The sequence below is a fragment of the Nelumbo nucifera genome, chromosome 1, assembly GCF_055504915.1.
Source record: "Nelumbo nucifera cultivar China Antique chromosome 1, China Antique-T2T, whole genome shotgun sequence".
In the NCBI taxonomy this organism is placed as follows: domain Eukaryota; kingdom Viridiplantae; phylum Streptophyta; class Magnoliopsida; order Proteales; family Nelumbonaceae; genus Nelumbo; species Nelumbo nucifera.
Genome location: NC_142649.1, coordinates 192,994,052 through 193,020,939, shown reverse-complemented (window position 1 = coordinate 193,020,939; position 26,888 = coordinate 192,994,052). Strand labels below are relative to the sequence as shown.

General features: G+C 37.0%; 1 pseudogene; it reads left to right on the top strand.

The window, feature by feature from the left end:
- The first annotated feature begins 1,741 nt into the window (after nucleotides 1-1,741).
- LOC104611898 (T-complex protein 1 subunit beta pseudogene) lies at nucleotides 1,742-19,728 on the top strand (annotated as a pseudogene).
- Nucleotides 19,729-26,888: the final 7,160 nt, after the last annotated feature.

Genomic DNA, 26,888 nt, shown 5'->3' with positions numbered 1-26,888 from the left:
AGTATACAATTGTTTTATATTTCCCAATAACCTAAATAATCTCTTCTCCTAAAATTTCTCCTAAACTACTTCCCCCACTACCCCCCACTTTCTCCAAAATTATCTCTAATTCTTATTTATCTTCTAAATTATCAATAATTCCTATTTATCTACAAAATTATCTCCAATTTAGTAGAAAAATTCTCTCCTAATTTATCTCTAATTCCTATTTAATCTCTCCCCTACTTTTTATCCATATTTATCTAAAAAAGTTTGGAATAACAAATTTAAGAATTATTTAAATATTATATAATAAATTTAAATTATTTATTAAAAAAACAAAAAACAATTTTATATTTTTACAAAATATATCACGAAATTATGTACTAACAATTTAAATTATGTTTTTCCAGATTATCAATTTAAATGTTTTTTAAATATTTAATAATTTGTAATCGATTTAAATAAATAAAATTCAAATAACAAAAAAATAAAAAAAAATTATAGATTATTTAAATATTTAAATAACTAAATATTTATCACACCTAGATTTTAAGTAGTTAAAATTAATAATCAAATTATGTAATAAATTTAAAAAATTTGTTCAAAGTAGAAAAACAATTATAACATAATATTGAAAGTAATATTACAAAATTGATAATGGAATTATGTAATAATAGTATAAATTATGATTTTATTGATAATTAAATTCAATAAATAAAAAATATCTTAAATTTTAAATTTTACATAGTATTTAAGTATTTAAATAACTAAATATTTTGAACAACAAAATATTTAACATAACTAGATTTCAAATAGTTGAAATAAAGAAATTATATAATAAATTTTAAAAAAATTCTAAAAAGTATAAAAATAATTATAACATAATATTGAAAAGAATAATAATTTAATATTTTTACATGATTTTTTTAAATAATTAATTTCACTTATATCAAGTAATATTTCGAGAAAATAACTTAAAAAAATTAATATTTATTAATAATAATTTTAAACTCTTAATCTGTATTTATTATATAATTATATATACTAAAATTAATATTTATTGTTTTTTGTGATAAATGTATTTTCAATGATTATGTATAAATTTATTTTATTTTGTTATTTAATAGAAAACTTTTAATAATTATTTGAGACTAAATTACTATTATTTAAATTCTTAAATTTAATTTATTGTACTTATTGTATTTTTGTTATGTTATTGATTAATATTTATTATATATTAAAATATTATTTGAAATTATACTATTTATTGACTAAGTTAATATATTTTTAGTACTTATTGTATTTTTGTAATTTCTATAATTATTGTATTTTTCATTATCAATATATTTTCAATAATTGTGTATTCTTGCTATAAATTTTCAATAATTATTGAAAATTAAACTATTATTATTTATCAGAGAGTTTTGGTATTGTTGAAGAGGTGGAGGAGGTAGTTAGGGTTGGGGAGGTGAAATCCTACTTCTGCTACCATCGTAGTTCTTGTTATGGTAGTAATAACAATTCGCCCCCAATTGGGGCTCCCCCTTCATCTCTTTCCGGTGGAAGTTCCTGTGACAGTTGCATGCGGTGCATTTTAGGGCCTCTGGGGTCCCTTCCTCACCACTCGGCATGAATTTGTCGATCTTTTGACCCTCCCCCTGACTTCTATTTATCCCTAACCCCATTCAACTCGTACACTCTCCCTTCCCGCCATAAATTGGAGCTGCCCAATAACTTTCCATTTCTAACCTGTTAATAATGCCTTCAACCAAAGCGCATAGAAATTGCTAAGATTTTGGTACAAACACTGCAATAGACACTGACAAAGTAAGGATCTATGGGGCACGTGTTCGTGTTGATTCTATGTCACGGGTTGCACAGATTGCCCGAAAAAAGAGAAAATGAAAGAGATGGTGTAGAAGATTATAGTGCATGGTATCAATTGCTTTGTGAATAGGCGGTTGATTTACAATTTCCTTAAGGAACTATTTGCAGATGTGGGAATTTTGGCAATTGAGCATGTTGATTTTGATGGAATTGAGAGTCTTGCTCTAGTAACTGGTGGTGAGATTGCATCGACCTTTGATAATCCAGAGTCAGTTAAGCTTGGGCACTATAAGCTCATTGAGGAAATCATGATTGGTGAAGACAAATTAATGTTGAAATAGGTCAAGCTTGCACCATAGTATTAAGAGGTGCTAGTTTTCATGTGCTTGATGAGGCTGAAAGGTCTCTACATGATGCCCTGTGTGTACTCTCTCAAACTGTTGTCGACAGCAGAGTTTTACTTGGAGGAGGGTGGCGCCTAAGATGGTGATGGCAAAGGAAGTTGATGAATTGGTCCGCAGGACTCCAGGAAAGAAATCTCATGCAATTGAGGCTTTCTCACGGGCTTTACAGGCCATCCCTACAACTATTGCAGATAATGCAGGTTTGGACAGTGCGAAATTGATTTCTCAGCTTCGTGCAAAGCATCACAAGGAGGGGTGTACTATTGGAATCAACATCCTCTCAGGGGCAGGAGACACAGAGAAATTTGGAATCTCAAAGTCATTCAAATTCAAATAGGCCATGCTACTTTCTGCAATTGAAGCTGTAGAGATGATACTCAAAGTTGATGAAATCATCACTTGTGCTCCATGAAAAAGAGAAGACAAAATTTCGGAGAGTTGGGATAGAGAAAGAATGAGAGAGGATGGTGAGGGAGGGGAAAAGAAGAGAAGAAAGGGGAAATAATAGGTTAAATAGGTTTTAAGAGAAAAAGAGCAAAAAAAGAAAATAGAAAAAGTTTAGTGGGGTATTTTGGTAATTTAACGCATTCCGTTATCTGACTTAACAGTCAAAGGGGGTCTTTGTCGCAAAACAAAGTACAGGGGGTCTTTGTCACAAACCCCATAGAATAGGGGGTCTTTGTAATTTACCCTAAAAAATAAAAATTCAGAAGAAGGAGAAAATTTCTTGACCGCTTTGTTTTAATATATATATATGTATATATATATATATATATATATGTATTTTTAAAATTAATTAAATACTGTAATTAATTTGGTTAATTAATAAATATTGATTTAGAAAATACCGCAATTAAATAACACTAATTTAAAAATAACACAATTGTATACTCTAAGGCATGTGATATGCTTATCACATAAAACAATAAATAATTATTGAAATACAATAAAGATTGATTTTAGTATAGATAAATATATAATAAATAATGATTGTGTTTTTTAAATTATTGAATAATTAATAAGAAAATATTTATTAATAATAAATACAGTTAATTAATAAAAAATAACATAATTAAATTAAATATATACCGTATTTAAAATAATGTTAATGAATACCGTTAATGAATTAAATAAACACCGTTAGTTGAAATAAATACTATAATTATTGAAAAATACTATAATTAAATAACAGTAATTTAATACTATAGTTAAATAAATACTGTTAGCTAAAGAAATGCTTCATTTTAATTTATACTATTATTAAAAAATTAATTAAATACCAGAGTTAAGAGTATTAGTTGAAATAAATACTGTTAATGAATTAAATGAGTACTGTTAGTAATTTGATAAAAAATAACATAATTAAGTTAATAAAACTATACTGAAATTCATAGTAATGTAATAACATAATTAAATAACAGTAATTCAATTAAAAAATAAAATAATTAAATAAATACTGTAATAAACAAAACTATACCGCAATTGAATAATAGTAATTTAATACCGTAATTAAAGTAAATAAATACCATATTTAAAATAATGTTAATGAACACTGTTAAAAAATTAAATAAAGAGTGTTAGTTAAAATAATTAATTAAAAACCGGAATTAATAATAAATACTGTTAATTAATAAAAAATACCGAAATGAAATAATAATATTACTGCTAAACTTTACTACTATTTAAATAAATACCGAAATAACTGTTATTTAATTGCATTAAATACACTTTGAATTTTTTAATTAATTAAGAGTAATTTATTATCATTTCCGGTATTTATTGAAATATCACAATTAAATAAATACTATAATTATTGAAAAATAATATAATTAAAGAACAGTAATTTAGTACTGTAGTTAAATAAATACTGTTAGCTAAAATAAATCCTATATTTTAATAAATACTGTTTTTAAAAAATTAATTCAATCCCGGAATTAATGATAAATACCTTAATTGCTGTTAAAAAATAATGCAATTTATATATTTAAAAGGATACCATCATTAAATAAGTATTGTAATTAATAAATACTGTATTTCAATAAATACCTTAATTACAAAATACCATAATTATTGAAAATATGCTTATCACAAAAAATTAAATAATTACTTAAATACAATAAATATTAATATTATTATAGATAAATATATAATGAATAAAGGTTGTGTTTTAAAAATATTGAATAATTTATATTGAAATATTAAAATAATATTTAATATTTAATTTTAAATTTCTATGATTTGAATAACATTTAATTTGAATAATCTGGAAATCATAATTTATATTTTTAGTACATAATTTCGTGATGAATTTTGTAAAAAATAACATAAACTAATAAAACTATACTGAAATTAAAAAATAAATAATTAAATAAATACTGTAATTAATAAAACTATACTTCAATTGAATAATAGTAACTTAGTACCATAATTAAATTAAATAAATACCATATTTAAAATAATGTCAATGAATACTATTAAAAAATTAAATAATAACTCACCATGAATTTTCAACATTTCTCTTAAACTCACCACAACTTTTCAAACGGTGTAAAACTCACCATGTCACTAACTTGACGTTAAACAGAATTACGGGTGTTAAATATATTACCATTTTAATCTTCATAAAAGAATATAAAATGTATACAAAATAAATTAATGGATGTTAGTATATTACCATTTTAATAATTAGACATGAAAAAGGAAAGAGTTCAAAAAAAAAATATTTTCAACTATAAAATACATAAAAATATAGAAACTACAAAAACATAAAAAATTATAGAAATTGCAAATAAAATAAATAATGATTTTAAAATTAAAGAAACTATAGAAATAGAAAAACAAAATCAGAAAATAAAAATTGTAGAAAAAACATACAAAATTATAGAAAAACACAGAAGTTGTAAATAAATAACAAAAATACAGGAAACTTTATACATTGTAGAAAATTTTAAAATATAAAAAAATAAAAAATTATAAAAAATATTGGAAATTATAACAAAACACTAAAAGTGCAAAAAAACAAGAAAATTGAAAACTGAAAAGGCCAATTTTCCTCTAACTCGCCATTCAAGGGTAATTTGGTCATGAAAATTGTTATTAATGTTGACATGGACACCTCTACTAAGAAGCATTAACAGTGCACTAACAGAAGGTGAGTTTTGGAAAATAAAAACTTACTCACATGGTGAGTTTTAGACATTTTGAAAAGTTGTGGTGAGTTTAAGAGAAATGTTGAAAACTAATGGTGAATTTTAGACAATTTCCCTTAATTAAATAAATACCGTTAGTTGAAATAAATACTGTAATTATTGAAAAATACTGTAAATACTATTGTTAAATAAATACCATAGTTAAATAAATACCATAAATACTATTATATTACAATGCTATTTAAATAAATACCATAAATACTGTAATTAAATAAATTGCATAGTTAAATAAATAAATACTAAAAATTCAATAAATAACATAGTTAAATAAATAAATACCATATAATTAAAAACACATATTTAATTATATAAATTAATGAAATATTCAGGACCGGTGGGATGAAAATACTATAATTAAATAGATACTGTTAAATTTTACTGCTATTTTAATAAATACCATTATTAAATTAAATATATAAGGTATTCAAAATACTGTTAACAAATACTGGGAATTAATTAAATAAATACCGTTAGTTGAAATAAATATTGTAATTAGATAACAGTAATTTAATACCAAAATTAAATCAATACCGTTGGTAATTTAATAAAAAATTGCGTAATTAAATTAATAAAACTACACTGCAATTAATAGTAATTTAATAAATAGTTAAATACCATAGTTAAATAAATAAATATCATATAATTAAATAAATATTTAATTAATTAAATACCATAGTTAAATAAATAAATATCGTAATTAAATAAATACTGTTAAATTATACTGCTATTTAAATGAATACCATATATACTATAGTTAAATAAATACCATATTTAAATAAATAAATACCAAATTGCTGTGGCGATGATTTTATTGTATTTTTTATTTAACATAATTACGGAACTCATACCATATTTATTAAGGGGTATACCATAATAAATACCACACTTACCGAATTTAATAAATACAGTAGTTAGTTTCGTAATTAAATATTTAACATAATCTTTTATATATGGTATTTATTTACTGAATATCTTTTAAATATTGGGATCAGTTTCGTAATCAGTTTCAATAAGGGAAATTGTCTAAAACTGACCATGAGTTTTCAACATTTTTCTTAAATTCACCACAACTTTTCAAAATGCCTAAAACTCACCGTGTCAGTAAGTTTTTATTTTTCAAAACCCTCCTTCCGTTAGTGCGCCGTTAATGCTTCTTAACAGAGGTGTCCATGTTAGCATAAATACCAATTTTCATGACCAAATTACCCTTGAATGATGTGTTAGAGCAAAAATGGTCTTTTTCAGTTTTCAATTTTCTTGTTTTTTTTTTCATTTTTAGTGTTTTGTCATAATTTCCAATGTTTTTTATAATTTCTGTTTTTTTACATTTTTCTATTTTCTACAATCTATAAATTTTCCTGTATTTTTATTATTTATTTGCAATTTATGTGTTTTTCTTTAATTTTTTGTGTATTTTCTACAATTTTCATTTTCTGATTTTGTTTTTCAATTTCTATAGTTTATATAATTTGAAAAATATGTTTTCTATTTTTTTGCAATTTCTATAATTTTTTATATTTTTTGTAATTTCTATGTTTTTATGTATTTTATATTTGAAAATATTTTTTTGAACATTTTCCTTTTTTCATGTCTAAATATTAAAATGGTAATTGATGGTGTGCAATCCGGCTGGTCCTAGCTGTCAACGACCTTGCCTCTGGACGGAGCTACAGGGAGCCTGAAACAGAGAAGATGGGGAAGCTCTAGGGGGAACCCGGTATGAATGCTCCAAAGCTCAAGTTAGAATTCTTAGGTAAGATAAAATCAGATGGCGCAAAGTTCACATACCTTGTTCTTGGGGGTAGGGAGCCTTTTATAGCCACCTCGCGCACTCACTCCTAAACTTCTGTCAGGTTGGGTATGATTACCTCTAGTCTCCTGCCAGTTCGGGTGTCATCCCCTCTGCTGGACAGAACTGCCACTGCTTTCTTTTGTCGGAGCCGTCTCTGCGATGATGGTGGCAGGTGGCGGTGGTAGGTGACCATTGAAGTGCGGCTGTCAAGCGTTAGATCCAAGTTAGTCAGGTGCGCCGCCCTCGGATACGGACCTCCTTGGTGTCAGGTATGGTACGTTTGCTCAGTTCGGCGTCCTGGAGGCGAAGTGCTGGAGTGGCGAACGAGGTGAAGTCTTGAGTTCGGATATGGGAGTGTCCCGAACTGCCATGAGGCGGGCCAGTTCGGGTCACTACTTTGTGTGGCTCGGGGCCAAAGGGAGAGTTTGGGCTCCTCGTAGGGAGTTCGGGCTCTTAGTAGGGAGGTCGGGCTCCTCGTAGGGAGCTCGAGCTCTTAGTAGGGAGGTCGGGCTCCTCGTAGGGAGTTCGGACTGCAGATTTCTTCCCTCTGGTGCTTGCACCCTGGGTGCACTGTTGTGCCGAGCTGTTTGCCTTTGCCACGTGTTGAGTGATTACGAGGTAAGTCCTCTATGTACACGGGAGCGACCTCTTCTGCCCCATCGAGAATGCTGGGCCGAGGTAAGTCCTATATGTACACGGTTCTCATGGCGTTGTGACTCGTGTTGGCTAACCGAGACAGGGCGTCGGCCTCAGTGTTCTCTGACCTCAGGATTTTCCTGATGAAGTGTGACTGGAAGTTGAGCAGAGCCTCCTTTACTTTTGCCAAGTATGCAATCATTGTGAGCTCGCGTGCTTCGTACTCGCCTGTAACCTGGTTGACCACGAGCTGGGAATCACTGCAGATAACTATGTGCTTTGCTCCGACCTTGCGCGCTAGGTTCAGCTCGGCTATCAGTGCCTCGTACTCCACCTCATTGTTGGATGCCGCGAACTCAAAGCGTAGTGCGTATTCCAATTTCGTTCTGCTCGGGCCGCGTAGCACTATTCCAGCCCCGCTGCCCTACTGGTTCGAGGAGCCATCTACGTGAAGGATCCAGGGCTCCTCATCCCAGTTCGCGTTTGGCCTAACCAGGAGAGATGCTACATTGGCTGCTACTTCACGGGGTTCAGACTCTATTGGCTTGGGAGCTCCGAGCTCGCCCGAATTGGGGATCTCGGGCTCGACCGGCTCAGGGGCTTTGAGGCTAAACGTGCACTCGGCGATAAAATCTACCAAGGCTTGGGCCTTAATAGCAGTTCTTGGCTTGTACTGGAGGTCGTACTCGCTGAGTTCGATGGCCCATTTCGTCAGTCGACCGGAAACCTCGGGCTTGAGTAAAACTTGCCTCAGAGGTTTGTCAGTCAGGACAATGACGGTGTGAGCCTGGAAGTACGGGCGGAGTTTCCGAGCTGCTATCACCAGTGCATATGCTAGCTTTTCTATCTGCGGGTACCTTGTCTCTGCTCCTTGCAAAATTTTACTAACATAATAGATGGGTCGTTGGACCCGATCTACTTATTTTATTAGTACCGAACTGACCACCTCGTCGCTTGCCGAGAGGTATAGTTCTAAGACCTCGCCCTCCTCAGGCCGGGCTAAGGTTGGCACACTAGCGAGGTAGCTTTTTAGCTCGTCGAACGCGAGCTGGCAGTCTCGGGTCCATTCGAACCCTTTGCCTTTGATTGCCTCAAAGAAAGGCAGACAACGGTTTGCCGATTTGGACATGAAGCGGCTTAGAGCGGCTATGCGGCCATTTAGCCTCTGAACCTCTTTTACTTTTCGGGGTGGTCTCCTATCTAAGATGGCCTTTATCTTGTCCGGGTTGGCCTCAATACCGCGCCGGTTGACAATGTACCCTAGGAACTTGCTCGAGGTGACACCGAAGACGCATTTGTTAGGGTTCAGTTTTATGCTAAATTGACGCAGAATTTGAAAGACAGAATCTAAGTCTGGTATTAATTCCTGTGAAAATTGTGTCTTGACGACCATGTCGTCTACATAACATTCTATTTTCGTGCCAATTAAGGGCTGAAACAGCTTATTCACAAGTCTTTGGAAGGTTGCCCCGACATTTTTTAATCCGAAGGGCATGACCTTGTAGCAGTACAGGCCGAACTCGGTTATGAAGCTGGTTTTTTCCTCATCGGACTGGTCCATCCTGATTTGGTTGTAGCCCGAGTAGGCGTCCAGGAAGCTTAGCAACTCATGTCCCGAGGGCGCGTCCAATAGGCGGTCAATTCTGGGGAGGGGGAAGCAATCTTTTGGGCAAGCTCAGTTCAGGTCGGTGTAGTCGACGCACATGCGCCACTTGCCGTTTGCCTTTTTCACCAACACTAGGTTGGCTACCCAGCTCGGGTAATGAACTTCCCTTATGAAATCTGCTGCGAGGAGCTTTCCGACCTCCTCGTCGACCGCCCTCCAGCGCTCTGGGGCTAAGTTGCGTTTCTTCTGTCTAACGGGTCTGACAGTTCAGTTCGTAGTGGTTCCTCGATGGAAGCACTGATCTGTAGTGTGTGAGCTGGGTCTATAGCCGAAGTCGGGACTACGACCGTTTCCTCCGTGGGCGAAGCTCGTACCTCGCCTTGCTCCGTAGGCCGCTCTAGTTCAAGGTCGTCGGCCACCTTGGTTTTTCCCTTCTGGGCGGCAACATAACACTAGCGGGACTCGATCTGGTTGCCCCGCGCTACCCCTACACCGAAGTCTGTAGGGAACTTCATTGCCAAATAGTATGTGGAGACTGCCTGTAAGATATGCGTAATTGGCTGCCCTATTATGGCATTATATGGGGAGGGGGTTACGACCACCAGGAAATCATGGTTGAGTCTGACCGCACAAGGCCATGTGCCGACTTCCACAGGTACTATTATTTTTCCGAGGGGCCTGACTTCCTCTCCACTGAAACCCACCAGAGGAGTGTTCGCGGGCTTCAGCTCGCTCCTCTGTAACTGTAGCTAGTCAAATGCTGACTTGAAGAGGATGTCCGCCGAGCTGCCCGAATCCACGAGTACGCGCTTGACCTCGAAGTCACTGATCCTTAGTTTAATGACAAGCGCGTCATCGTGGGGGTAGTGGACCCCTCGCGCATCGTCTTCCGTGAAGAAGATCGACTCTTCAGTCTTTGGTCTTTTTGGGGGGTTCTATTCCTCTTGGGCTGCTTCGCAAACTGACATTCGGGCCGCTGCCGAAGTACACCCTGCTACCACCGAACCTCCCACAATTACATGGATGGTCCCCCGAACTGGCCTCTCTTCTGAAGGTTGTTGCTGCAACGGTTTAACTGGTCTGCTACTAGATTAAGGGGCATCCTTTCCGTGCTCCCCTTGCCGACCTGCCTTATTGTTATTATTATTATCATGCTGTACAAAATTCCTTAAGTATCCGCGACGGATGAGTCCCTCTATCTCGTCCCGGAGATTATTACACTGTTCGATACTATGACCGTGGTCTCTATGGAAACTACAGTACAAATTTTTATTTCTCCCGTTCGGATTTCCCTTTAGGCGAGGTGGCCACTTTACGTATGGGGCGTCCTTGATCGTCATTAAGATCTCAGTCCGCCTCGTGTTTAACGGCATGTAATCCGTCCAAACTGCTAAGATCTCGGTCCGCCTCGTGTTTGGCTTTGGCTCCCGGGCTGGGTTTTTTCTCGTTCCCTCTTTCGGTCCATTAGTTGATTTCTTCCTCTGTTCATATGAACTTATCCACGAGCTTGAGGAATTCGGCCACGGTTGCGGGCTGGTTAGCTACCATGTGCCATTTGAACTCTTTGTGCGTTACTCCTCTCTTGGCCGCCGCGAGTTGCACCGCGGGGTCTAACCGTGGTATCTGTAAGCATGCTTCATTGAACCGCTTGATGTATCCTCGGATGGATTCTCCTTCTCTCTGGACCACTCCGAAGATGCTTTCTTCTGTTATGGGGCACCGCTTGCTGGTGACAAAGTGTGCGGTGAAGACCTGCACGAACTGGGCCCAGCATCTTATCGACCCGGGGGCTAGGTTCCTGTACCAAGTGCGGGCTACCCCCTGAAGGTGGTGGTGAAGGCCACGCACATGCACGATTCACTGGCCCTGGCAAGGTGCATTTGGGACTGAAAAGCATCGACATGGTCGTTGGGGTCGAAGGACCCATCATACTTATCCAAAGGTGGGAGCTTGAAATCTCTGGGCAAGGGACTGCCAGGAGTTCTGATGCGAGGGGGGAAGGAACTAAGAGAACCAGAGCAGCTCTTACCTCGTCCAAGCTCGTCTCTTCCTTACCTCTGAGCTCGGGTAGGACACGGGTGGTAGTTTGGCGACTTTGCCGGCGCCTTCGTTGTTGAGTGGGCCTAGTACTGGCGCTGCTGGCCTCTATGTTGCCGAGCTCGATGGGCCCGGAATGCTGGTAGTCTGCTGCCAGGGCGCCGAATCCGTGACCTTGCGGGTGAGGTTCCTGACCCGCCTGCGAGCTGCGAGGCGGGGGTGATTTTTCTCTCTCTTTGGCCTGGGGACGAGGCCTGGCTGTTAGAGGGATTCTAGGGCCGGGAGGCTTTTCCCTGGTGAGGGCGTCCATCTTGTGGGGAGGCCTTAACCGGCCTCGGAGCAGGGTGCCGAGGTGGAAGTAGTGGTTGGTTCAGTGGCAGTTGGGGGAACTGCTATTGATAGTGATACTGGGAGATGTTGTGCAGTACTTGGTGCTACTGGAGCTGGTGTTGCTGGAATTGTTGCATTTGGGCTTGCATTGCCCGCATGCATTGCATCAGGTTGTCCAACCGGTTTTGGCTGGTTGCCAGGGGGACGGCAGTTGGTTCAGTAAAGGTTGTCTCGATAGGGAGAGGAAAGGGGATGCTCATGGCTGGAAGGTTCACGGGTGCCACTACTTGTGGCGCATTCAAGCTGGGGATCCCATCCACCGAAAGGGGGATGGTGAACTGTCCGACGCACACCACGGGGACTTGAAGTTGTTTCCCGACGGTGTTTGTCTCCATGCCACGTCCGACGTTGCTGGAAGAAGCCATGAGTGTTGGGGTTTTTGAAGAAAAGAGGTTATGAGAGTTTAGAGGGAGGCTTTTAGAAGCGTGTTCCCACAGACGACGCCAATTGATGGTGCGCAATCCGGCTGGTCCTAGCTGTCAACGACCTTGCCTCTGGACGGAGCTACAAGGAGCCTGAAATAGAGAAGATGGGGAAGCTCCGGGGGAAACCCGGTATGAATGCTCTGAAGCTCAAGTTAGAATTCTTAAGCAAGATAAAACCAGAAGGCGCAAAGTTCACGTACCTTGTTCTTGGGGGTAGGGAGCCTTTTATAGCCACCTTGCGCACTCACTCCTAAGCTTCTGTCAGGTCGGGTATGATTATCTCTGGTCTCCTGCCAGTTCGGGTGTCATCCCCTCTGCTGGACAGAACCGCCACTGCTCCCTTTTGTCGGAGTCGTCTCTGTGACTGGCGATGACGGTGGCAGATGGCGGTGGTAGGTGACCGTTGAAGTGCGGCTGTCAAGCGTCAGATCCAAGTCAGTCATGTGTGCCGCCCTCGGATACGGACCTCCTCGGTGTCAGGTATGGTATGTTTGCTCAGTTCAGCGTCCTGGAGGCGAAGTGCTAGAGTGGCGAACGAGGTGAAGTCTTGAGTTCGGATAGGGGAGTGTCCCGAACTGCCATGAGGCGGGCCAGTTCGGGTCACTGCTTTGTGTGATTCGGGGCCAAAGGGAGAGTTTGGCCTCCTCGTAGGGAGTTCGGGCTCTTAGTAGGGAGGTCGGGCTCCTCGTAAGGAGCTCGAGCTCTTAATAGGGAGGTCGGGCTCCTCGTAGGGAGTTCGGATTGTTGATTTCTTCCCTCTGGTGCTTGCGCCCTGGGTGCGCTATTGTGTCGAGCTGTTTGCCTTTGCCACGTGTTGAGTGATTACGAGGTCGGGCCAAATCTTCCTTCATCAGTAATATATTAACACCCGTAAATTTATTTTGTATCTATTTTATATTTTTCTATGAAGGTTAAAATGGTAATATATTAACGTCTGTTAATCTATTTAACATAAAGTTAATAACATGGTGAATTTTAGACATTTTGAAAAGTTGTGATGAGTTTAAGAGAAATGCTTAAAATTCACGGTGAGTTTTAGACAATTTCCCTTTCAATAAATACCATAGTATTAATTAAGGAGCCATTATTCAGGACCCGCATTTTTCAATAAATATTGTGCATCCGTAATGTTAAATAAATACCATATTTATTAAGGGGTATACCATAGTAAATACCGTTTAATATCGTAATGTTAAATAAATACCATATGTAATACCGAAATTATTGTTATTTAATTACATTACATATGCAACTCATACCCGGTCGCACACGACCCATACCCGAATATTAACATCAACATCTTCCGAATAATGGAACTAATAAAAAACTAATTAAATAATGGAATTAATAAAAATACTGTAACACGAACTGTGTATAACAAGAACCGTGTATAACACGGCAAATATTACAATTATGTTGTGGTTAATACGGGTCGGTTCGACCCGTTAAATGTTTATTGAAAACGGGTCGAGACAAACCGTTTACCTTCATCTTCTCCGCCCGGTTAAGCCAAAACGGGTTTTTTAACAGCAAAAATGTTTTGCCTTTAATTCAATCAAAACACACTTTTTATCTGCTTGGTCTTCGCCTAATCACGCCTGGTTTGATTTCTCCTTGTTTCGTGTGGTTTTTCCGCCTAGTCACGCTGAATTTGGTGTTCTTGTCGAGCACGGGATTTAGCTTTTCGCCTGGTCACGCCTAATTTACTAAATGTTCGGGTTAGGGTTGACCCATCGGTCAATTCGGGTCATCCCAAAAGACAATTGAAATAAAAAAAAAAAAAGAAAACATACATAAAAATATCAAAATTAAAAGAATTAACCTTAAAATTCCAAATATAAAATAAAAAATTGAACATTTAACAATTTAAAGAATAAACAATAAAAAGTAAAGACTAAATAGAAAAAAATTAAAGAGTGGAAACTTCTAGCAATGCATAAATAATCCTAATTAGACTTGACAATCAGGTCAACGGGTTGACCCATGACCCAATCTAACCTAGTGTATTGAATCAACTTTTTGCCAAATCTAATCAAAACACATTTTTTATTTGTGTTTTTTACTATTTTTTCTTATTAATAATATCCACTATGTTTGTAGAATACACAATCAAAACACACCTGTTCACAGCAACAATATCTTTCCGCCTGGCCACACTCGATTTAGCATGGGATTTAGCTTTCCGCCTAGTCACACCCGATTTAGTAAATGCTTCAGTGATTTACCGATTTGGTATTCTTCACCTGGTCTACTTGGTTTGCTTTCGACTGATAACACCTGGTCACGCCCGATTTGGTGTTCTTGTCGAGCAAAACAGAAACTTCCCCTGCCAAGTACCAAGTTAGATTAAAGAAGTGGGTTGACATTAGACGATTAAAGATATGGGTTGGCAGTGGCGTGAAAATACAAAACTCCAAAGTGGATGAATGTGTGTATCCTCATCTCTATATGGAAGCAAAAAAGTAGGAGATAAATTTAAAGCAAAAAATAGTAGATAAATTAAAAAATTAAAGATATTCTACACCAGATAGGCAAGAGTGGGAAATAGGGTTATAAATACTTTTTTTTTATTGGTTGCCTTCAAAATGGCATAGAATAAAAAAAATAAAAATTTCAAAAAAAGGAGGAAATTTCTTGACTGTTTTATTTTAATCATAAATATTGATATTAATACAAGTATGTAAGCCCTTCATATCTTAGATCACTAAGCATATACCCCAGGGCCCAAACAAATTTAAAATTAAACTAAACCGATTTTGAATTTGGTTTGATTTTGATGCCTAATTTTGTTTGATTCAATTCACGAATATTGTATAATTAAAATGTCAATATGTCAATTAGATTATATTTTCTAATCAAAGTGACTGAATGAACAGCCCTACTAAAACTAATATGTATTGAGACCTCCATTGGCGGCTTTCAAAAACAAAAAGAAAAAAGATAAAATTCCTTGGGCCAAAACATTTGAATGAATTTGCTCAATTCCACTCAATCCCAATCTGATTATCAAAAACCCAAATATAAGGGTCATATGGTTTGCAGTTAGAACAGAATCATAATTGTCTATTTCCCCTCTTTGTTTGGTTCGAATATTAAGGGAAATTTGATTCCATAAGATATGCTTCTTATTTTTATAATCACTCCATAAGATATGCTAACTCCTAAGAAAAGTTGTCGTTGGGTAAAGAGAGATAAGGTTTAGGGGGTAAATTACTTTGTCATTTTTTTTGCCTATTTAGTCCTAGGGCTGCAATCAAATCAAATTCTAATCGAATAGTTTGAGCTTGAATTCGGTTAGGCTCAAACAAAATTTGATTCTAATCAAATTCGAATCAAGTTTGAACTTTGGGGTAGGTTCAATTAGTTATTTGAGCTTGAGCTCGACCAATAAAAAGTTTGCATCAAAAGTTCGCGAGTTTGGCTCAATTAATACATACATATATATATAAATACATACAAATGTACGTATATATTAATACTCTTATATTATATATAATATAAGAATACACTATATATTATAAAAAATGTCATATATAAAATATACAAATATATTTATTTTCGAGCCAAATTCTAGCTCATTGAATATTTAATCGAATCGAGCTTGAACTCGAACCTAGAAGTATTTTAGTTGACCCAAGTCAAGTGTCAACATTCAGCTCGGCTCGATTGCACCCCTAGCTGGTCCCAAGGGGGTGTTGAAATAACCATTTTCCCCAGCCAAATAGTTAGGAATGGCAATGGGGCGGGTTCGGTGCTGGGCATCCACTCCCGTCCCCGGTGGCGAGGCGGGGCATCCACTCCCTGTCGAGGACAAGAAATCCCCGAATTTTTCATGCTTTAAGGCAACTACTTAAAAATTATCGATTTTGTGGACAATTTACACATTGGACATAGAAATTTGGGGGTATTTTAGGAATTGAATTATAATACTTTAAGTGTACTTCAAAAATGGAATTATGGGATCCTAGGATTTTAAGAATTTAGGGAAAACTTAGAGATATTTTAAATATCAATATTAAACCTAAAGATATTTTACTAATTTAAATTCGAGTTTGGGGTGGATTCGATGAATTATATACAAAACCCATCCCTGCCCCATCCTCGATTCAGGGAAAAAATATTTTCCCTGTCCTTGCCCCGTCCCCGTTTAGGGTCAGAGAAAACCTGCCCCATTCGAGGCAGGGAAATTGCCATCCCTACAAATAGCTGAAATTGAATTGGCCATTTTGATCCCAATTCCTGACCCCTTCAAAGCAAGTGAACCTTCAAATTTGATTAAAATCCAATTGAATTGCATTCATTCTTAATTTTTAGATATGATTTGAGTCTAATCCACCAACTTTAAAATAAAAGAAGCTTGAAAGTGCATAGAATTAGATAAGAAATGAAAACAACCAAAAAAATTCTTTGACAAGTATACAAAAAATAAAATTAGATAGTTATGAAGTTTATATAATTATGTATATTAATACTTCTATATAACCAATTTGCCTAAAATTTTATTGGACTAAATCTCAATCGGAACAAATAGGGTTAGAATTGCATCCGGTCTACATATTAAATTGATTTAGATCCTGAAGTCCAAATTCGATGTCTCTAAGGGGTCATCTAAATAAGTAATAACCAAATCAAATATTGGACCTTAAAATTCTCTTGATAGCCATGGCCAAACATAGGATCTTACCCAAAATTGACAATGTTTCACTAAGAAATACATTCCACACTTGATCAGTATATTGAAATTATAGAATGTGATACAAATGGTAAATGCTTCAATTTCTGTTGGAGCTCCTTGCATTCTAACTTGGTTCTTTTATTTTAGGGAAAATCCATAATGTCAAGAAGTCATGATACTTTATGAGTCACCATTTTTGGATATCATTGTTGGACAGGTTTTGTATGCCCTTAGCTTCAATCAGTTTTGATGTACTTTTGATATTTAATGTAAATAAATGAAGTACATGTTTGATTCATGTTGTGTGGTATACTTCTGTGTAAGACCCTAAAACTGAAACACTTAATGAGACTTGTGTTGGTTTTAAACGTTCACAGCCGTTGGATAAGTCTAGGGAGATTTATCCTGTCAAGGCTAACACTGGTGTGCTACCAAGTGTTGGGGTGGCTTGTCTCAGCTGCCAGGGTGAGACCCAAGGCACATGTAATGTAGGATTAATTGAACCCTTGAATCGGACCAGATTTCCAGTATTGCCCTAGACCTTGGAGATTGATGGGCAAAACTGGAAAATTACACCTAACCCCTAGACCCGATTATGGTACTGTACTAGATGTCGGATTGGGCTGTCTTTGATATGTCAATTAGTGAGATCCTTAGCGGGGGTCAAAATCTGGGTATGTTGGGATAGTCTGAGAATTCATCTGAGTGGGTGATCATAGTGACGGGATCAACCCCTTTGTCGGACAAAGGTAATGATCGGGGATGCACTCTCTTTGGTGGAAACCAACTGTCGATAGTTGATTTCAATCGTTGGAATTTTGTTTTGCAAAATTTATATATATGATATATATTTAAGTATGGTTTCAAAATGTTTGCAAATGGTTTTAATTCTCGGGATCCATGTAAGTAGAGAGTGCAACATTGTTCCTTGCAGCCGAGGGAGAGGTCGACCTTGTCGGGCAGTGCTTGATCATTATGGGCTGAGAGGTTAAGTGTAAGGCCATTTGGGATGATACCTGATGGGCTAATCTTGCACCTGCCCACAGTCCCTGGGTTTTTATAAGATGGCTTGGCCTAGGGACCACTTAGTGTAAGTGTTGGGCCCATAGGATCCATGTGATGGGCTCAAGGGGTTCACTGGGTTTTCCAGTGAATTCGGCCAGGCCTTGTAACAGAGGCTGGGCCAAACCCATGTGGCTGGTATGTAGATCAATGCTTGAGTCCCACACCATACAAAGAAGCCCAACTGGGTAGCAGTTTGGGAGACTTTTGAGCACATAACCTTATTGGGCCTGAAGCCCATTTAGAATTGGGCTGATTTGATCAGTCATTATTAAGGGGCGAATCTGAGATTTGGATGAGCTAAAAGCTTATCTAATCTGCAGATAGGATTAAGAAGAGCCCTAATCCAAATACATATTTGGATAAGGGGCAACTCCTGATATGATCAGGAAAACCTTTCTTAATCATTAAGCAACTAGAAGAAACCCTAATTGAATTACATGAATTCGAACCCTAGGGAGACAGAACACATTCTGCAGTTTTGTGAGATAAGATCTCAGAAACCCTAGAGAAAAGAAAAGTTGTTCGCCATCTATTTCTCTAGCTTCCTCCAGTTGTAGCCGCCACCCATCTGTTGCAGTTCATTTTCTCTGCCAGAGAAAGATCAAGAAAGGTTCTTGATATCAGTCTTTCTTGAAAGGCTGATTCGGTTTGGTGCTCATTGTCATCCAGAGGATTCTTGTGAAGGATTCAGTGTGTAGGATGCACCCTGCTGGTTCTGTTCCACAGTTGTTGTGTCATCTTCAGCAGGAGCAGATCTTGGTTCCTTCTTTGGGCGTGAACACCAACTTTAGGAGAAATTTTTTCTCTGGATCAGGTATAATTACTCCCTTCACTTTTGGTTCAGATCTGGTTCGGTTTTGGTTCAAGTAGGGTCCTTGAATCTTGATTCTAAAATTAGGGAATGCGATTCCCAATTGAAAGGCAAGTAGAAAATTTTTGAAATTCGCCCACCCATTCCGCAACTGTATTGGTGTCCATACGTTGGATTCTACCATCCCTTTCAATCATATGTTTACAATATCATAGCGAAACCCTTTATTTTAAATTAACCATCATTTTTTCAGTTTTTGGCATAATCATTATCAATGATCTCATCATTTATGATTATATTAAATGTGGCCATTAGTACCAAGTATGTTATTAGAATAAAGCATGAGGAATACAACCCATTTCATCACTTGTGGAAAGAGATCATTTCCCCACATGGCTAGACCATATATGGTCCTTATTCCATGTTTCATGTAAACCCATGCCCACATGCTTAAGAGTCCGGATCTTCTGCCAACAAAATACCTTTTAAAACTCTTCCAACAACATCCAACACTGCACATCTCATACATGGTGGGTCCCACCTTTATGGTGAGCTCCAGTTTTATAACAAGATATGTGGTGTCAGATGTTGTTGGTAAAGTATTGGAAGGTATTTTATTGGCAGGTGATCCCAACTCCATGCTTAATGCTTTAGTTCAAATGCCAAAGGCTTGGTTACATGTCCAAATTAAGCAACCTTACTACTTTGATATATGGCTGAAACATGGCATATCAGACTATCTATGCATTTTCAACCGTGTTGGTCTATGTCTATGTCTACTGTATTTGCATCGACCTGTGTCAGAGGAAGGCATCGATCAATGTTGTAAACAACAACCTAGAAATGGAATTGTGTTTCCATCTGGGTGATTGTGTGTGTTTCATTCAATCGTGTCAATTTTTTTTTGTAAAAATACAAAACTACAAATATTTGTAAAAAATTAAGTATGTCACTAATTTTAGGGAAAATTTCACTTTAGTACCCTGAATTTGGGGGTAGTGTCAAGTTAATATCTGAACTTTCAACTGTGACATTGCAGTACTTAAACTTTCAAAAAATGTCAAATTGGCTCCTGCCGTTAACCGACCGTCAATAAGACATTGCTCATTGTTCATTAAACAAAAAAATAATATCAAATGAAAATTATTATCATTAACGATGAAAGTGACTAGAAAATACAAAGAGAGAGAGAGAGTGTGTGTGTGTGTCTGTGTGTCAGCTGGATCAAACGGTTCAAATGATTGGATCACTATATAATTGACTGAGATACTCGTATCAGTCAAGAAAATTAAAACAATAAAATGAAATTGAAGAAAAAACAAATACTTTACATCGGTCCATATCTTAATTATTCTACCATTTCCTAATGTTTTTTAAAATGGATGAATTCAAATTAAGGTTGTTCATCAAACCAATGAAACTGACCAAATCAACCAACTCAACCCAATCTTACCTAAATTGGTTGGTTTTGTAATTATTTTGGTGCGCTTCAGTTTAGTTTTTATGTTAATCTGATAGGTTGGGTCGGTTTCAGTTTGATCATTTGTAAACCGATCAAAACTGAACCAATTTGACCATAGATATATATATATTAATATTTTATATTTTAAATTTATATTTTAAATATAGAAAAGTGAGAAAATTCCCATATTTCCTGCTTTAAAATAGTTTATATTGTAATTTTCATTTCTTTTTAAATTTACTTCTTAATTTTTTCTTTTGCATTGATCGACCAAGCTAAAAACCGACCCAAACCAATATAATCCAAATTGACCGATTTTCATCATTAGTCGATTGGTTTCATGTGACTAACTCCCAACCCAACCAGATCGATTTGGTTTAGCCGAATAACTTAGAACTAAAACAAACCGACCCATAAACACCCTAAAATTCACATGGACTATTACCATGCATTGAAGCTCGCATGGCTAATTGGCTATCACCTCTTGGTTAGGTATGCCAATTTCTACCCTACCCAGTGGGTACCCACCCCTACCCTCTTTGATGGGGTGGTTTTTCTGCTTGAAGAATGGTTTTGGGGCAGGGACGGGTTTTGGGATTTTACAACCTGTACGGATATGGGTAGGGTACGATATTAGGCTAAACCCGACCCTCCCTAACCCGACATATTATTGGAAAGCATATAAAATTTATGTATAGGTCTTGAATTTAATAATAATTTAAATTTTACATGAAGGATATAATTGGTAGTTTATGTGTTTTTTACACGCCTTAATCAAATTATTGAAAATTTTGTTATTTATTTGTGTTATTTTTCTTATTTATTACTTTATATGACAAAAAAAAAGAAATTAGATACATATTCTAAATCCAACCAACTCTACCCTTGAATGCAGGGAGGGTAGGGTTGGGGAGGGTTTTTCATTTTCATATGTGGGTAGAGTTTGGATTCTCAAAATCCAACCCACTACAAATTTTGGGAGGGTACGGATTGAGAGGTTTAGGGAGGCAGGTAGGGTGTAGAACTTACAAGACCCTCCCCAAATCCGCCCCATTATCATCCCTACTCTTTGTTGATTTAATTGTCTAAGTCCCGTAATGAGTTGGTCCAACAATAAATTCGGGATATGCATCGCATCGTAATTGAGAAAGTCAAGAGATTGCTACAGGCACGTAATCTAAAAGGTCTGATCCCTCCTCCTTGGAATCTCATGAACGTAACTTCAAGCTGCTTGCAGATGAAGGAGAAGCTGGAAGTAAGAGTTTGCTACAAACACATGTGCTGGGAGGCGAACCAAGCGGTGGACTGACTGGCAAACAAGGCTCATTTTTTGTCTAATAGTGTCATTTCTTTAAATCTTTGTACCCTTCCTAGTGATTTAGCTTCTGATTGTTTTTGTGACTTTATGAGGCGTGCTACCCCGTCTTGTCTAGCACTTTTTGTTTTTATGAAAAATAAAAATAAAATAAAGTCAAGAGATTATAAGTTGGGCTCCTAGACATCCAAGCTTGAAGGCTTTGGAAGATGGAGCTCAGTGGTGATAAAAACCTTCCCATGGTCTTTCCAAGTTAAATTAAGATGCAACAAAATACAGGAGATTTGCCTAAAGCAGTGACTGGTTTCATTATTAGACCAGCTTTAAGAGATTTGGTGGTTGAAAGGTTGGTTGCCTCGTTGATAATATAGTTTGTTTGATTCTATTGCTGCCATGTGCGGTTATTTTTCAACAGTAATTTCTTTTGTCATCATTCTCCATGTCTGATGCCATGTCATCTGTAAAAAAAAAGAATTAACTTAAAAATTAAGAAATTATTGATTTTTTAGGAAAATGTTGAAATTAACTATCCGAACAATAAATTTCTTAATGATTTTTGATTTGTTGATGTGGTTTTGATACGATAGCAATTTCTGAGAAATCTACAATGAAAAATTGATCACAATGGCAATGATCGGAAAGTTATTGGAGTAGGGTGTCACCTTGTCTTAGAGTGTCACCTCAGCTACTAAGAGAGACCTGCAACTATAAGAGATGTTAGAGGCCCCGGGTGATCGCAAGGGCGTGAACTCCGATGGTTAAGTCAGTAATCGCCAAAGGAAAATAAAGTGAGTTGGAGAGCTTGGTGAGTTGAGGTGAGAGCTTGTGTGGTGAGCTGAAGAGATCGTAGGGGGAGCTAGAGTGCTTGTAGGGAGAGTTGGTGAGCTCCACGTGATGAGCTGAAGAGCTCGTAGGGTGAGCTGTAGAGCTCCATGTGATGAGCTAAAGAGATCGTAGGGATGAGCTGGAGAGCTCGTAGGGGGATCTAGTGAGCTCCATGTGATGAGTTGAAGAGCTCGTAGGAATGAACTAGAGAGCTAGTAGGGGGAGATAGTGGGATCCATGTGCCGAGGTATCCGGTGTGCCTTGTTCATGGTAGCGTACTACCATGTTCAGCTGTCCAAATAAATGGGGGATTCACCTATTTATAGGAGAGGGGCTTCATCCAAAAATTGATATGTCTCTCACACGTGGCCGGAGCTCAGTCCACTTGTCACACCCTCAGTTGACATGTTGTACGCATGTGGTAGGCAGTGGGCCTGCATGAAGTTCGCTGGCATTGATGTTCTAATTAGCTCAGCCACGTGTTGCTTGTGCATGTTATGAGTTAGTGTCAAATCAGCTCGTTAGGACCAGGTCAACTCGTAGCTCGCCATGACTAGGTCAGCTCGTAGCTCATCAGGACCAGGTCAACTTGCCAAGACAGGTTAGCTCATCAATTGACAACTTTGCCCCTAGCATCTTGCCACTTGGCAGTTTTTAACTAGTGGTTGATTTTGGCCTTATTAGTGCCAAACATCACCATAAGCTTTTGATACTTCATGCAACTTAGCCGATGCCTTTAGGCTAGTTTGAAATGAGTACACATAAAAATATGTAGAGTGCAAAAGCTTGTATCTTGTATTATTTTGTATGTATTTGTACAATTCATATTTGTATTTGTACTCCTTCCAAATTGAGCCTTAGGTTGTATTTGGTTGTAGTACAATTTTATTTGTACTAGTACAAATGTATGGGAGTTCAAATAAAAAAAATGCAAATTTTGGTTTAATTTTGTTTTGGATTTTAATTTATTCTACTTTGTGTCTTATTTTTTTTTTCATTTTTATTGCAACCAAACAAAATAAGGTAAAATTTAAAACAAACAGGCCCTAAATGAATCAACTTTGGATCCATATGCATATTATTCTTATTCAATTCATTTGCGGTCCAAAGTCATGAGATTAAGGGGTGCAACTTGGGTGAGTCTAACCCAAGCTTGAGCCAATCTAGTCCACAATTTTACCCGAGCTGGGCCTAGGCCTTGCCCTTAGGTTGTCCAAACCCTACATGACCTTATCCCATCTTAAGCAATAGAGGGAATCTATGGTACCGGAAAAACACGATATCGGAAAAGTTTTAGAATGTGTTCATTAACCAACTTGAATTTATATCCTTACAAATTCTGACTCATCCAGGCCCGGCCCTAGGTTGACTATAACTCGGCCCAACTCGTTGGATTTGTATCCTTACATCTCACTAAATGAATAAACGATAAGCAAATAAATAAATATCTACCTTAAAATTAGGGTAAATTATAGATAGGTACCATGTAATTTGGGGTAGTGACATTTAAACCCTAAACAATTAAACTTTCAAGTGTGATATTTTAGTACCCTACTTTTAGAAATATACACTTGTGTCCAATTCCATTAAAATTTGATTAAAATGAGGGTAAAATTACAAAAAAGCCCATGTCCAAGTTTTCTTTTTATTTTCTATTTGTTCCATTCAAATGCTTTTATTTTTTGTTAAAAAGAAGTATAGAGATGGTTTCATTTGGAAATATGAAAAAAATATGATAAATGTTTAGTGAGCAAACAATAATTTAAACATGGGCATTTTTGTAATGTTATATCATTGTAAATTTGTAACCTTAATTAAGTGTATATTTCTAAAGCCTCATTCGTTTAGCGCTATCACACTTACCTAGGTAAATTCACTTACCCAGGTAAGTGTTTCTTGGGTAAAATTTACATAGGAAAGTTGATTTACCCATGTTTTTGTTAGACAGTTTTGTATACCCTTAGCTTCAATCCGATTTGATGTACTTTTGACATTTAGTGTAAATAAATAAAGTGCATGTTTGATTCATGTTGTTTGGTATAATTCTGTGTAAGACCCTAAAACTGGACACTTGATGAGAGACGTGTTAGTTTTAAATGTTCACAACCATTGGATAAGTCTGGGGAGATTTATCCTGCCAAGGCTGATACTGGTGTGCCGCCAAGTGTTGGGATGGCCTGTCTCGGCCACCAGGGTAAGACCCAAGGCACATGTAGTAAGGGATTACTTGAATCCTTGAACCGGACCAGATTTCCAGTATTGCCTTGGACCTTGGAGATAGATGGACAGAACTGGAAAGTTACACCTGACCCCTAGACTCGACTATGACACTTCACTAGGTGTCAGATCGGGCTGTCTTTGATATGCCAATCAGTGAGATCCTTAGTGGGGATCAAAACCTAGGTATGTTGGGACAGTCTGAGAATTCATCTGAGTGGGTGATCATAGTGATAGGATCAACCCCTTTGTCGGACAAAGGTAATGATCGGGAATGCACTATCTCTGATGGAAACCAAACTGCCGGCAGTTGATTTCAATTGTTGAAATTTTGTTTTGCAAAATTTATATATGATATATATATATATATATATGTACGGTTTCAAAGTGTTTGCAAATGGTTTTAATTCCTGGGATCCATGTGAGTAGAGAGTGCGGCACTGCTCCTTGTAGCCGAGGGAGAGGTCCTCTCTTGTCGGGCAGTGCTTGATCATTAATGGTTGAGAGGTTAAGTATAAGACCATTTAGGATAGTACCTAATGGGATAATCTTGCACCTGCCCACAGTCCCTGTGTTTTTATAAGATGGCTTGGCTCAGGGACCACTTAATGTAAGTGTTGGGCCCATAGGGTCCATGTGATGGGCTCAGGGGTTCACTGAGCTCTTTCAGTGAATTCGGCTGGGCCTTGTAATAAAGGTTGGGCCAAACCCATGTGGCTGGTGTGTAGATCAATGCTTGGGTCCCACGCCATACAAAAAAACTCAACTGGGCAGCAGATTGGAAACTAGTTAAGCACTGAACACTTAATGGGTCAAAAGCCCATTTCGAGCTAGGCTGATATGATCACCCATCTATGGGGCGAATCTAGGATTAAAGTTAGCAAAAGGATTGGGCCTTTAACCTTATCCACTCTGGGAGACGAAATTCAAATCAGATTTGAATCTAGTAACCTCCTAATAAGATCAGGAGTAAACTAACTTAATCTGCAGATAGGATTAAGATCATCCCCTATCCAAATACTGATTTGGATTGGGATAACTCCTAATTAGGAGTTTTCTTAATCAAGAAGAAAAAGGAAAAACCCTAAGTGATAGAAAGAGATTTCGAACCTAAGGGTTTTGGAAGAAAGCATCCTACGAATTGAGATTAGATCTCATATAAACTCCAGAGAGAAGAGAAGCTATCCAGCCATCTCCATCCCAGGAGTTCTCCTCTAACCGCTGCCATCCTTTCTTACAAGATTCGATCTTTGAAGAAGAAAGAAATCAAGAAACTGTTTCTTGACATCAGTTTTGCAGAAAAGACTGAAAAATAATTGGTGCTCAGAGTTTCCAGAGGATTCTTGCGAAGGATCCAGTGTGTAGGACACACTCTGCTGGTTCCGTTCCACATACAGTTGTGTCATCTTCAGCAGGAGCGGATCTTGGTGTCCTCTTTGGGCGTGGACACCAACTTTGGGAGATACTGCTTCTCTGGATCAGGTATAATTCCTCCCTTTCCCTTTTGGTTCAGATCTGGTTTGATTATGGTTCAAGTAGGATCCTTGAATATTGTATTCTGAATTTAGGGAATATGATTCCCAGTTGGAAGAAGGTAGGAAAATTTTTGAAATTCGCCCACCCATTCCGCAACCTTTTTGGCGTCCATTAGATGGATCCTATCATTCTTTCAGTTCTTTTAGTTGAAACTTACCTAGGTAAATTTCACACTCCAACTTACCCATGTTCTTTTGTCTCACCAACTTTCCTGGGTAAGAGGCCAATATGTTATACTATTGCCAAAATTACCCTTTTGGCCTAAATAAATGTTTTTTTGTGGAGGTTTTATTTTATAAACCTGTGTAATAGGTCCATGCCATATCAAAAGGAACCCCAATCAATCACAAGCCAATTATTATTGCCAACATTACCCTTTTTGGAGGTTTTCTTAATACCACTAACCATAGAAAGATTTGAATTAAAAACAAACTAGAGGTTCATCTTGTCAAATCAATATGTAGAACTTGCTATGTTAAAACAAAAAAGAAGAAGAAAAAAAAGATAATATGTTTTTGTTTTCTATTCAATAACTACATGTTTTTTGATAATTAAAATACAAAAAAAAAAAAGATAACGTTTGTTCTATTGAGTTACTAATCAGACAAGAGGTAAGAGAAAATGTATGCATTTCTAAAGTCAGGTGGTAGGCTAAAAAAATATTCAACCTCTCC